Source organism: Balaenoptera physalus (assembly GCF_965194825.1).
Source record: "Balaenoptera physalus genome assembly, chromosome: 8".
Classification (NCBI taxonomy): Eukaryota; Metazoa; Chordata; class Mammalia; order Artiodactyla; family Balaenopteridae; genus Balaenoptera; species Balaenoptera physalus.
Genome location: NC_138887.1, coordinates 52,784,123 through 52,797,998, shown reverse-complemented (window position 1 = coordinate 52,797,998; position 13,876 = coordinate 52,784,123). Strand labels below are relative to the sequence as shown.

The 13,876-nt window shown below is 37.9% G+C and overlaps 1 protein-coding gene and 1 long non-coding RNA gene across 10 annotated transcripts in view; one reads left to right on the top strand and one right to left on the bottom strand.

Moving 5' to 3' along the window:
* LOC309665945 overlaps positions 1 to 6,377 on the bottom strand; it is a 340,836-nt gene extending 334,459 nt beyond the window's left edge. The window contains exon 1 of the long non-coding RNA XR_014266799.1: positions 6,290 to 6,377. This is a non-coding gene — a long non-coding RNA (uncharacterized lncRNA). The remainder of the gene's footprint in view (positions 1 to 6,289) is intronic.
* The window catches only part of HDAC9 (histone deacetylase 9), a 999,599-nt gene that overhangs the window by 1,962 nt on the left and 983,761 nt on the right, over positions 1 to 13,876 (top strand). The gene's annotated exons all lie outside the window — the stretch shown is intronic.

Here is a 13,876-nt window from a genome sequence, read left to right as displayed (position 1 = left end):
AAAGTGAATGTCTTCATATATGTTTCAGTCATAAACAGGTGTATGTAGAGTAGGAATCCTGAATCTGACCTTTGATATCAGCCTGCCAGCTAGAGGGAGGGATGCTTTCCTGGCTCTCCTCCTGCATCGATCATCTCCACTACAGAACGGACACGGTTAGATGCCTACAAGGTTGTTCAGAAGGAAGTTTAGAGTTTTAAATTAAGTACCAGCTTATGGTTAGGAGGGAGGTGGGGTTTTTTGTTTTTGTTTTGTTTTTTTCCTCGGTCTTCCTGTTTCTCTCCTTCTGCAATTGATTCAGCCTGTTGGGCTGGCCTTTACTGGCAAAATCAGACCGTACACTCTGGCTAGAGAGTGTTTGGCATATTAAACTGCTATCTTCTGTAAAAATGAAAATGGCTCTTCTGAAATTAAAAAGGTAATTTTAAACATTATCATAGACTGCTATGATTGTTCTATGCCCATTATTATAGTAGACAGAGTTGCTTTATGAAGTTACTGCCATTATCTATAAATACTTATTGTGTATATTTGGCATGCATTTGGATAATATTTGGGTTTTAAGGAGTTTTAAATCATGAAGCCAACTGACCAGATAACCTTTTTAATTAACTAGTTTAAATGATACACATAGTTCAGATTTATATTGATATCTGCATCGAAGTTTGTTTTAGGGTTATATAGCTTTCATTTCTTTCTATTAGCGTTACTTCTATTTTGAATTTGTTTAAATATTACAACATATTATACTATAATTTACACCTGCTCAGTGGGGAAGGTGTAGGTTATTCTTAAATAGAGATATGGAGAAGTAGCTAACAAGGAGAGTCATTTGAGAAGCATATGGACATCATAAAATCCTTCTGTATGTAGCATCTGTACCTTCTCATTAGTGAAATATTGTAGTCATGGATATTTTTTGTTATTATATCCAAATATGGCTTTTTATATTTGATTCCATAGATTTTTTTAAAGAATGTAATTTATTTGAGTATTTAAGTTAGTGGGGGCTTTTATTGTTTGAAGCCTTTTCCTTTCAACAAAGACACCATACTTAATTTTTATTGTACCTGTCCACAGATACATACCATTGTTGCCTAGCTTGTGATTATAACTCTTACCTTTCCCGGTGATGCTTCAAAACATTTGAGAGATAGGTAGGAAGACATACTGTTCTCATTTTCAGAAGGAGGCAGCAGGTACACTGATAGACCCAAGGTCACACACTACTGAATCAGTGTGAAGCTGAGGATAACATCTATATTTCCTGTATCCTAGTCACAATAGCAAGCTGTTCCCATGGCTGTGTTATGACATTTCCATAAATTAAACATTCCTAGATGTTTAAAATGCTGAACTCTGTAGATGTTCAGGTCAGATTTTATGCCAGGCAATATAGTCCTAAGTGACTGGGCCCTTACTGTTGCCTGCTGACGGGGGAGACTCATGACTCCAATAGCTGGTTTTAAATCAATTATACCCACCTCTGAGGGGTATCCACTCTTGCAGTCAGTCTGTATCCCACACATCCCTTTGCTCCCACTGGCCCCACCTTATCAACTGCATGGTGCCCTTTTATTGGTCAAAGCTGCTTTGAAGTTTATCAGCACAGTTGTCAAGCTTGAGGATCATCAGACTCTCTGGTGAGAGAACTCAGAACGTGATTTTTGAAGAGAGTATTGACAGAGGACAGTAATGGACTGTCCGCTCTAGAGGCAGCCAGTATCAATTAAGGTACATGTTGTTTTTTTTAGTGTCAGGATATCCACTTTCTCTTATTACCTCTGCTTCTTTAGAAATCAAAGTGAACAGAGAGTTTATGCAGTTATCTAGTCATTTCTGTCCATGTAGACCTCTTATCTTGATAAATCAGACTTAAAAAAAAGAAAAAGGATAGCAACTTGTTCTTCTGTAGGGAAGGTACTCTTAAGACTTTTTCTTCATCCTCCCAAATGCCCTCTCCTTCAAATTTCACCAGAACTTTTGAGAGTAATTACCCATTTGATTTGTAAGAGCCAAGGTGATAGACTTTCGATATTGGATTATTAGATTCAAAAGTGGAATACATTATCCAGGATGCAGAAGAAACCATTGCAATTTCATAGAAAATAGTAATATGTAATCTTATGCAAGCTCACATGTATTTGATGAAAATACTTTCAGCATTTTTGAATAAGCAGATGGTACCAGGAGCTCTCTACTCTATTCGGTTAATATATATATATGTGTGTGTGTGTGTATGTGTGTGTGTGTGTGTGTATATATATATAACTGTTCTTTTCTCTAAATGTATGGTTTATAAGAGCTCATTCAGATCATTTTAAAATGTGAAATACTGAAAAAGAAGTGACTATTCAAGTGTGGTTTGCTACTTACTATAACGAATTCTGTTTAGAGTCCCCCCAAAGAAGAAAACTTTCATTCGTTATATTCTTTGCTGTACCAGAGAGAGTATTGCATGCTGCTGGTGAGATTGAGGAGAGTTGAAGTTGCTGGAAATGGTACTTTCTTCCCATTTCTACAGAATCTGTGATAAGGAGATGGGTGTGGACTAGTGTAGTTTGAATGGAATAGTGACGCATGGAATTTGAAATGGCCATTAAAAGAAGAATAAGATTCGGATCGCTCAAATATCACTGGAGATATTTGGTAGCAAATCATTGAAATTAACTTTAGTTAATTTAGGCATTACATAAACTTATTAGAGGATATTGACTTGATTTGTTTTCTTTTGCTTTGTGACGCATTACCACAAATTTAGCAGCTTGAAAAACGCATATTTACCATCTCAAGTTCATTGCTCAGGAGTTCACACGTGGCTCAACTGGATCCTCTGTTCAGGGATCTCACCAGGTGTTGGTCAGTGCCACAGTGTTATTACAGGGTCACTGGGGAAAGATCTGCTTCCAAGCTTTCTTAGATTGTTGGCAGAATTCATCTCCTTGTGGTTGTAGGACTGAGGTCTCCATTTTCTTGTTGGCTATCAGTCAGAGACCACTCACAGCTCTTACAGACTGCCTGCTGTACTTTGCAATTTGACCCTCTCACAGGCACGAGTGACCCTCTTACAACATGGCAGCCTACTTTTTAAAGCCAGTAAGGAAGAGTCTCTTGCTCCAGTATGATATAACATATGGGAGTGACGTGACATCACCTTTGCCATATAACATAATCTAGTCAAGGGAGTGACATCTATCACCTTTGCCATATTTTATTGGTTAGAAGCAAGTCACATGTTCTACTCAGACTTAAGAGGAGGGGACTATAGAAGGACATGACTCATTGGAGGTCACCTTAGCATGTGTCCACCACATTGACTAGTTCATAGAATCTCTGGGATAGACAGCAGACCTGGCTTAGAAGCCACTCAGTCAGAGCAGTGCTCAGAATCACTCTGCAGAACTGATTCTGTGAGATAGCATTGCTGTCACTGTTGGCATACCAGCTTCTATAGTGGAAGGTGGGCTCTTTCATAAGAGAGAGAATTCTCCATATATAATAGTGGGGTTCACTTGTTCATGGCCAAAAAGAATGATGTATTCATTGCTAAGGAAGGAAGGAGAGAAAAATATGAGCAAGTGATTGCTTAATGAAATGTTGAAGTTTTCTACCAGGGTAGGTATGATGACCATCTGGAGATGGGATTGGATTGGAGAGTAGCTAGGGTCGTGCAACTCCTTAGAAAGAAAACTCTCCTGCGATTTAGGAGAATGGTGAGGACTCATTTAGGAGTGGTGGTTATAAGAAAGGAGTCTGACTCACTAGCATGTATGTTAGTCTAGGAATTGACTTAATTAGTCTCCAATATATTCCACATGTGAAAGGTTTTTAAGGGACTGGGCCCATCAATCCTTAGAGGGAACCAACCTTGTGATTTGGAGTCCCACAGTGTGGCCTCCCTTTATCTTACAAGACGGAACTGATCCAGAGACCATCTTAGATCCACGGTACATCTGTGGCCCAATGACTATGGGGCATTGTATAGGGACATGGGGGTCTATGGAGCATAGCTAATGCCCAAGCTCTTTGCAGGAATGATTTTATCTAATCTGCCTCTCATCTCTAGCAACTGAGTTCAAGTTTCCCTAGTTCCACCTCCCCTCTCTCCCTCCCCCTCCCCCCAAATAAATGGAGACTTTGAAAGGTTAAACGCTAACAGTCATTCAGATAGCAGTGGCACCAGGGTTTGAATCTAGGTCGGATTTCAAAACCCATAGTCTTGTAATATACATCTCATACTCACATGCAGTAAGTGAAGTTTCCAGGGGAAAAGCTTGTTTTTTCCATTGAAGTGAATGTCAGCACTACAGTTGTTCTTAGATTCCTTCGTTCATCTTGAGAGAACTGGATACTGGAAGATGAGGGTTAGAGAGAGGAGTGAGAGAGTGTGCTGTATCATGCCTTCTTTTATTTTCCCAGCAGGAAGTACAGATTATAGGTCTCTCTTCTATATAAAAGTAAGAGTGTGGAGTGGAGGCTCTGTATTTTTATTTCTACTTATCATTTTGGCGGAAATCAAAAGCTCTGTGTCTCTTTTCTCTCCTATATGTAGATTTCTACTATTAAATTCAATCAGGAAACTTGAATTCTCATTGCTTTTTCGGCCATAGGGTTCTTTCTATACAGCTTTTTCAGTAGATGCCACAGTTTTGATCTACTTGAAAAGTCTATTGAGACATTCCTCCTTTGTTCTTCTATTACTCAGTTCCCCTTTCTACTCTGTGGTGGCTCTGAATTCTATTCATAGATATTCTACTTTTTTTTCCCTTCTGTTTTATGTACTTAAATCTCTTCTTTAAATGGATCTAGTTCCATTGATCGGAATCATTGGCCCAGATCCCCTTACTGCTCTATTGCAAAATGCAAGCTCAGTGTGGGACTCATCTGTATTCTGTTAATTTTACAGAGTTGTACCCTATGTCCCACCATGGTCTGAGGAAGACTTTAAGATTTCCCTGGGTATTTCAGTCAAAATGTAAACATTTTAAACCCAATACCCCCAAACTGTACTTTGATTGGATTGTGTTAGGTCAGGTGTATACCTATGAACCACTCATCTGTGGCCAGGTAGACAGGGTATTGGGATGGCCCCATCTGGCCTCAGGTGTCTGCCCTTCTAGAGTAGGACTGTTTGCAGAGAGGGAAATTGTGAGCCACTCAGCCTGATTATGGTTGACTACAGTAACTTCATCCAGAGCAAGCTACAGCTCAGGAATTTTTGAAATAAACTTATTTCTTCATTCAGATAGATTTTCTAACTTAGCTTAGACCAGATTTGACTGTAAAAGTCGAAACTCCTTAGCGTGACACCTAGATTCTCTCATAGACTGGACTTAGCCTATCTTCATTACCTTTACATTTTTAACTCTTGCCACTCCCTGCCTTACAGCTTTAAGGATTTAAGCCCTAAGCTTGGAGCTACCAAGTGGCTTAGATTTTAGATAATGGGAACAGGCAGCCTGAGAGAGTAAATCAACATGTAAAGAAAAGATGTGCACATCTGCGCCTGTGTGCGCACGTGCATTTGTGTGTGTGTGCGTGTGTGCCTGTGTGTGTGTGTGTGTGTGTGTGTACCCATGCATGTGGTGGGTAGGGAACAAATAGTAGGAGCATTTCAGTTTCTCAGTTCCTGCATCCAGGCATTCTCAGGGCTGTTCTACCACTGATTTTTCTGGGATTATGTTATGTGAGCAATGAATTATCCATAAATTGAATTTCTGCCCCTTGCAGTTGAGAGTACTCAGTAGCAGAGGTTTCTGTCAGCCCAGCATTTGCAGTGTGTTTTTTGAACCAACTTCTTCCAGAACTATCGTGGCCATCTCTTAGCCAAACTCAGACTTTCCTCCTCTGTGGTTTTACTTAAGAAGCTACGCCTTCTCTGCTTTCCTTTTCCTCTAGGCCCAACTTATGTCCCTCCTCCTTTGTGATGCTTCCTCTGATTTCGGCAGCTCCCCATGATCTTGTTCCTCTCTGAATTCCTGCAGTAATTTAGAACTATGGCGGTGCTTCACACAGGCTTACAAGTTGAATTTTAGTATTAATTGATTGAGAAAATCCATAATAAAAAAAACGACTACTGTATGAGTAAAGCCTTTAAAAGAATTGGCCTTTTATTACCCAGAACAGCATCTTTTTTTTTTTTTTAACATTCTTTTTTCATAAGACAGTTTCTTTTTAAACATAGGAATGAAACTCAGACAATTAAAAATTTAACAAAATTTTCTTAAAGATTTTCAGATAACTATATATGCACTGTACATGCTCACATATATATTTGCACATATATAACTTTTTTTTTTTTTTTTCACACACACACACTGTATTTTATTTTTACAAGAGATAAATAGACTGACACCAAGCATTGTACATGGATGAGAACAGCATCTTTATACTTTTGAAATATGGTAGTAAATTTAATATATGGAATGATTTACATATGTATTTCTGGTTTCTTTCTGATTCCTCTGTGGCTCACTAGGGAGAGGTCCATGGCCTCCCACACCTAGACGGAAAGGAGAGAAGAGGTTTGGCTTCCAAATGAGCACTCTCTTTAAATAAAACGCCATGGGATGAGTGGTTTGATTTTAACAAAGACTACTGGTCTGTACAGTGTGAATCTAAGTTATTCTTATTAAACATTTCACTTAAGTATTTAGGAACATAAAATACAATATGGATTGGGAGTTTGGGATTGACATGTACACACTGCTATATTTAAAACAGATAACCAACAAGAACCTACTGTAAAAAAAAATTTAAAAATAAGGATACAGCCAAAGCTAAAAAAAATACAAACACATTTTCTTATAGAATTCACAAGTTATAAAACCAAAACCAATGAGAAAATATTAAATGTGAACAACAGAATTGATAAAATTAGAAGGAACAACACTGAGTTATGTTTCTAGTGATACTGTATTGTTGAAATTACATTGCCAGTGTTGGGTTTAAGAGTAAAAGATGTAGCCTCAGATTTTTTTTCTTTTATCTGTGTCTGTGTTTTATATTAATGTAGAAAGTGTCCTTTTAAAATATAGATTAAAAAATTAACTTAAAGGCTTTGTTTGCTGGTTCAGGGTAATCAGACTTCACACATGATGAAAACTCTACCAGTAAATAATCTTCAAATGTCAGTTTTAATGAAGTATCAGCTGGGAACTTGATAGCATCTTTTTGTTCTCTTAAAGATGTGATTAGAACTGTGAAGTTCTTGAATTATAAATCAAATCTGTAAGCCATACCCAAAGACTGCAGGAGTGGAGAACATATTGTATAGGAACAGAGAGATAGGATGCAGGCATCACCTTCACTCTCAACATGATGGTGATTTTTAACCACTGTAGCACAGGTATTTTTGGATGCCTCTGCTAGCATGTGTTCTGTAATGACTCAATTCATCCTCACCTTTTTTCCTAATCAGACTTTACTTATTTAGCAAACTGTACGTTATTTGGCCTTCACCTAGTACATGCATGATTGAGAACAGCAACAGCAGACGCCAGAATTAAAATTTGTTGGTGGTATTTAGTTTTAAGATGCTTCTTCATGGGCTTCCCTGGTGGTGCGTGGTTGAGAATCCGCCTGCCAATGCAGGGGACACGGGTTCGAGCCCTAGTCTGGGAAGATCCCACATGCCACGGAGCAACTGGGCCCGTGAGCCGCAGCTACTGAGCCTGCGCGTCTGGAGCCTGTGCTCCGCAACAAGAGAGGCTGCGATAGTGAGAGGCCCGCGCATCGCGATGAAGAGTGGCCCCCGCTTGCCGCAACTAGAGAAGGCCCTCGCACAGAAACGAAGACCCAACACAGCCAAAAAAATAAATAAATAAATAAATAAATTTAAAAAAGAAAAGATGACTACTATCTTAAAAGAAAAAAAAGATGCTTCTTCAGATATTAATTAGAATACATTTATATGTATTTTATTTTTTTAGATTATCATTCCAGTGAAGACCCAAAATGGAAGAAATAATTCCACATCAGGCTTATAGATCTCAGTTTGAAGTACACAGTCTCAAGTATTAATTGCCACTTAAAACATTTTACATCTTACTCTGTGTTGTGTGTCATTAGTTAGATTGTAAGCCCCTTGAAGGCAGAGGGAACTTGGTTACTGTTTTTTGTTTCCTTCCACATCACTAAGTGCATTTCTGATAGTTGGTGCCCAACAAGTATTTGCTGATCGATCAACTATTCGTATGTCATTATTTCCTACTGCACTTGCGAGCTCCTTGAGAGCAGGGAATGTTTTGTTTTAATCTGTGGACTCCAAATTCCTAGCACAGCGACTCTCACATGAGAAATGCTCAATAAATTGTTCTGAAAGAAAGAATGGATGAGTTATTGGCTCTGTGTGTGTGTGTGTGTTAGATTTCATCTTTCACATACAAGGCATCTGTCACAGCTGTATAGATCAGTGCTTTTCAATAGAAATATTCTCTGTCTGTATCTTTTAAGCACTTGAAATGTAGGGAGTAAGGCTGAGAGCCTGCATTTACTCTTATTTAATTTTATACATATAATATACAGTAGTACCTCCTTATTCATGGTTTCACTTTCTGTGATTTCAGTTACCCATGGTCAACCATGGTCTGAATGTATTAAATGGAAAATTCCAGAAATACACAATTCACAAGTTTTAAATTGCATGGCATTGTGAGCAGTGTGATGAAATCTCTTGCTGCCCTGCTCTGTCCTGGCTGGGATACGAATCATCCCTTTGTCCAGTGTATCCACACTATATATGCTACTGACCTGTTTGTCACTTAGTAGGTCTCTTGGTTATCAGACTGACTGTCTCAGTATCTCAGTGCTTGTATTCAAGTAATCCTTATTTTACTTAATAATGGCCACAAAGTGCAAGAGTCGTGATGCTGGCAGTTTGGATATTCTCTTACTGTGCCTAATTTATAAATTAAACTTAGTCATAGGTATGTATATACATATATATATATGTGTGGAAAAACATAGTATATATAGGGTTGGTACAATCCGTGGTTTCAGGCATCCCCTGAGGGTCTTGGAATATATCCCCTGCAGATAAGGGGGCGGGGGGCGGGGGGAGGGCTACTGTACTATCATATGGCCAGTAGGCAGCCTAGGTTCAGATATAATGCCTCCATTCTCAAACTCATTTGCTCACATCTCCAACACAGCTACATTGTTTGGTTGTACTTGAATGTTGCTATTGAATATTGTTGTTATTTGTATCACTTTAAACATGGAGCAATGTATTCCATCAGTTTGGTTTCATTCTTTCCCCAAATGCCCAACATTGCATGTCATATCTTCACTCATGCCACCATCTGATTTGGTTTTTCATCATTTCCTTATTAGTCTAGAGGCCTGACACTGACCACTTTACCAGATAAATTTTACATTCACTTTTTTTTTTAATGACCCAGGTTTCCTTGTGTTTGCTAGTCCGACTGTTTTAATCCTTTCTTTCCTAATAAGCCATTTAAATTCGGATTAGCTACATCATTATCATCATCATCATCATCGTTATCATCTAAAATGTTGTCTATGCTATGCTAGCCTTTATTTGATGTAGTAATGTATGCTGATATTCTGAACAGATTTTGAGTTTACTGTATTCTTAAAAATGTCTTTGAATATTCCTTCTCTTCTCTTGATTTCTTTGCTTTTCTTGTTCTTTTACCCTTTCTGGTATAGGAGAAGAATGAAGGAGCATCCTATGCATTTAAACATATTATAACTCAATCCATATGTAAGACATAATCCCACCATAACAAGTTTTACAGCTGGTGTCAAAATGCATGAAATAAATACAACAGGATTTTCTATTTAGAACGGCAGGAATTACTTCCAATAAGTGGCCAAAACCTTTTATGCCACTTCTGGCACTTCCAGAGCAAGACTTAGATTAAAATCCATCATGCATTTATTGAGGCTCAGTATTGGGTGTATTCACATGTATTGTCTCATTTAATTCTTTCAAGAACGTTTAACCTAGTAATATGTAATGGTTATAGAGACTTAATATTCAAATAAATTGAAATAAATTCTGCTGACAAGCAGAAACACTTTAGGATATTTTCCACTCATCCTCAACTGCTGGGGATTTTTTTTTTTTAATATTTGTTTATTTTTTTGACTGCGCCAGGTTTTAGTTGTGGCTTGTGGGATCTTTTAGTTGTGGCATGTGGGATCTAGTTCCCTAACCAGGGATCGAACCTGGGCCCCCTGCATTGGGAGTGCAGAGTCTTAACTGTTGGACCACCAGGGAAGTCCCCTGCTGGAGATTTAATAGTTGTCTTATATGGCAGAATTTAAATGCACAGACTTTGGCATGGGACTTCTTGCTTTTTGTTCATTTTTTTAATCTAGAGTAGTAGTTCCCAAACTTCAGTGTGCATCAGAATTTCTTTTCAGGGATGCACACAAACTATATGTTATGGCTGAGTTAACCTCTTTTCCAAGGTAGTTTTGTTTTTATTAGATTTTCATCTTGGAATCTACTTTACTCTTACTACCCAAAAGATCTATCTCCTTTGTATATTTTATTGATAATTTCCACTTCCATTCCAGCATAGGGCTACTCATTGAAAGAACTTGTAGGTATGCTTTTGAATAGATTTCACAAAATAGGAGAAGAATTCAGTAGCAATGTACAGAATTTTGCACTTGTGAATCGCCTGCTGTGCTTTGGTCTTATGATTGCTTTCATCTACCTCTTAATGGTGAGAACTTCTTTGTCACCTTCTCCCCCTAACCTTCCTGATGAACATTCTCCTAAAAGCCCAAATGATATGTATCATGCTAATTGCTCATTTTGAGCTGGTTGGGGGAGGAATGAAGGGAACATTCTTTTGTGACTTGTGCTATAAATATAATTTTTAATCTACTTATATGTTTGACCCAATTTTTAAAAGTTACCTACATTAAAATAAATATTTGATGAGTTTAGCTTTGTACTGAAACAATAGTTGTTTGCTTTTATTTATAAAGTTTGGCAAAAGCCATTGCCAAACCTTATGAGATAATTTGTTTATTAGAACATCCTTTTCGAATTACTACTTTTTCTCTATGAAAGCAAATGTAATAAGTTCAGCTTAAATTATATTTTCCACAGCATAATGCTAAGACTACTCAAGCCAAATGGGAAAATGTAGGCCATGTGGAATGGGATCTCAGAATAATGGTAACAATTTTAATTTCTCTAGAATAGTAGCTCTGAAATATTCTTGTGTGAATTTATAATTTTCAAGTAACTATTGAAAGCACGTTAAAATTTATTTCTGTTTTTCTGTTTTTCTTACATATCTTATAAACCCCGTACTACATTTATCAGCTTTGCTTAAACAGCAAATAATCTTTTAAAGAAATTTACACAATAGAAACAAATCTGTTGTATTTACTCATGTAGTTGCCATTGTCAGTGGTCTTCCTTCCTTTTATTCCTTCATTTTCTTTCATGCTTTTCACACCATTTCCATCTGGTGTCATCTTCCTTGTGCCTGAAGGGCTTCCTTTAACCTTTGTTGTAGCACAGGTCTGCTGGTGATGGATCCTTTCAGCTTTTGTATGTTTGAAAACGTCTTTATTTCATATCTTCATTTTGTAAGATTTTTGTTAGATATAGAATTCTAGATTGGCCTTTTTTTCTTTTATGCTTTAATGATGTTACTCCACTGTGTTCTCACTTGCATTGTTTTTTATGAGAAATCTACTGTCATCCTTATTTTTGTTCCTCTTATGTAAAACGTGTCCTTACGGATTTTCCCTTTTTCGTTAGTTTTGATCAATTTGATTATGATGTGTCTTGGTAAAGCTTTCTTCATGTGTCTTATGTTTTGGGTTCATTGAACTTCTTGGACCTGTGGGTTTATAATTTCCATCAAATCTGAAAAAAAATTAGTCATTACCTCTTCAGTTGTTTCTGGTTTCCCTTCTCTCCCTCCTCTCTTTCAGGAACTCCAGTTACTTGTACATTAGGATTATTGATACTTTTAAAATTTTTTTTTTTTAATATATAAATTTATTTATTTATTTTTGGCTGTGTTGGGTCTTCATTTCTGTGCGAGGGCTTTCTCTAGTTGCGGCGAGCGGGGGCCACTCTTCATCGCGGTGCGCGGGCCTCTCACTATCGCAGCCTCTCTTGTTGCGGAGCACAGGCTGCAGACACGCAGGCTCAGTAGTTGTGGCTCATGGGCCCAGTTGCTACGCGGCATGTGGGATCTTCCCAGACCAGGGCTCGAACCCGTGTCCCCTGCATTGGCAGGCGGATTCTCAACCACTGCGCCACCAGGGAAGCCCCCTTTTTAAATTTTTTAAATTAATTTTTCTTTGTGTGTTTCATTTTGGATAGTTTTTATTGCTGTGTCTTTAAGTTCACTAACAGTAATCACATTTAGTGTGTTTTTCATCTCATACATTATCGTTTTCATCTCTTGAAGTTTAATTTGGGTGTTTTAAAAATCTTCCATGTCACTATTTAATTGTTTTAAACATATGGAGTAGATTTATAATAACTGTTTTAATGACCTGGTCTGCAAATTCTAACATCGTTTTCAGTTTTTGGTCAGTTTTTTGGGTTGATTTTTCTCCTTGTTATGGGTTATATTTTCCTACTTCTTTGCATGCCTGGTAATTTTTGATGGATACCAGACATTGTGAATTTTACCTTATAGAGTGCTGGATATTTTTTTATATCCCTATAAATCTTCTTGAGCATTTTTTTTTTTTAATGGGATGCAGTTAGTTACTTGGAAGCAGTTTGATTCTTTCAGTTCTTGTTTTTAAGATTAGTGTCTGAGTACTCTACCCTAAACCACATGAATTATCAGGTTTTCCAGTCTGGCTGGTGGGAATAGGCACAGTTCGCAGCCCTGTGTGGTTCTTTTCCTGGCCGTGGGTTGTTTTCTTATATACATATGCTGATCAGTACTCTGCCGAATACCTGCAGGGGTATCTACAGATTAGAGATCACTCTCTGTTCAGCTGTCCTCCCTCTGGTACTCTGTCCTGAGATTTCTAGCTTCTCTGATTTACCTGATTTCTCAGATACATCTCTTCAATTCAGAGACTGTGCTGGGCTCTGCCTCAGTTTTCCTTCCCAGAGCCATGGTCTGGAAGCTGGGTCAGTCACAGGGCTCATGTCATCAGTTTCCCATTTCTTAGGGTTCACCTTTTGTTTTTCATTTCTCATTGCCTGTAATCCAGTGTCTTGAAAACAGTTGTACAGTTGTTTCATTTTTTCCAGCAGGAGGGCAGTTCCCATCTCTGTTACTCTCGTGATTTGAAGTGGGTATCCTCCATTCATTTTCTCTTTCATGTAACATCCTATTGGTCAAGATAATTTTGGGGACTTCCCTGGTGGTCCAGTGGTTAAGAATCCACCTTCCAATGTAGAGGATGCAGATTCGATCCCTGGTCAGGGAACTAAGATCCCACATGCCGCGGGGCAGCTAAGCCCGCACACTCTAGAGCCCACGCACCACAACTGGAGAGCCCACGTGCCACAACTACTGAGCCCGCACGCTCTGGAGCCCGTGCGCCACAACTAGTGAGAAGCCTGCATGCCACAACGAAGATCCCGTATGCTGCAACACGAAGACCCAATGCAGCAAAATAAATAAATGAATGAATGAATGAATGAATAAATAAATAAATAAAAAGATAATTTTGGACATACTATACATATTTAATACTCAATTTAATGCAGTTTATTGTGATATTCTTCCTACTTTTCAGTAGTTTCCAAACTTTCTATAATGAATACTTTGTACTGTAAACATATTTTCAAAAATTGTTTTAATAGTTATGTCCTACATTATGCTTGATAATGTTAATCATTGCCCTAGCCATTCAAAACCATTCTTAAGGCAACCCAGTCAAAAATTAAGATCTTAAACTT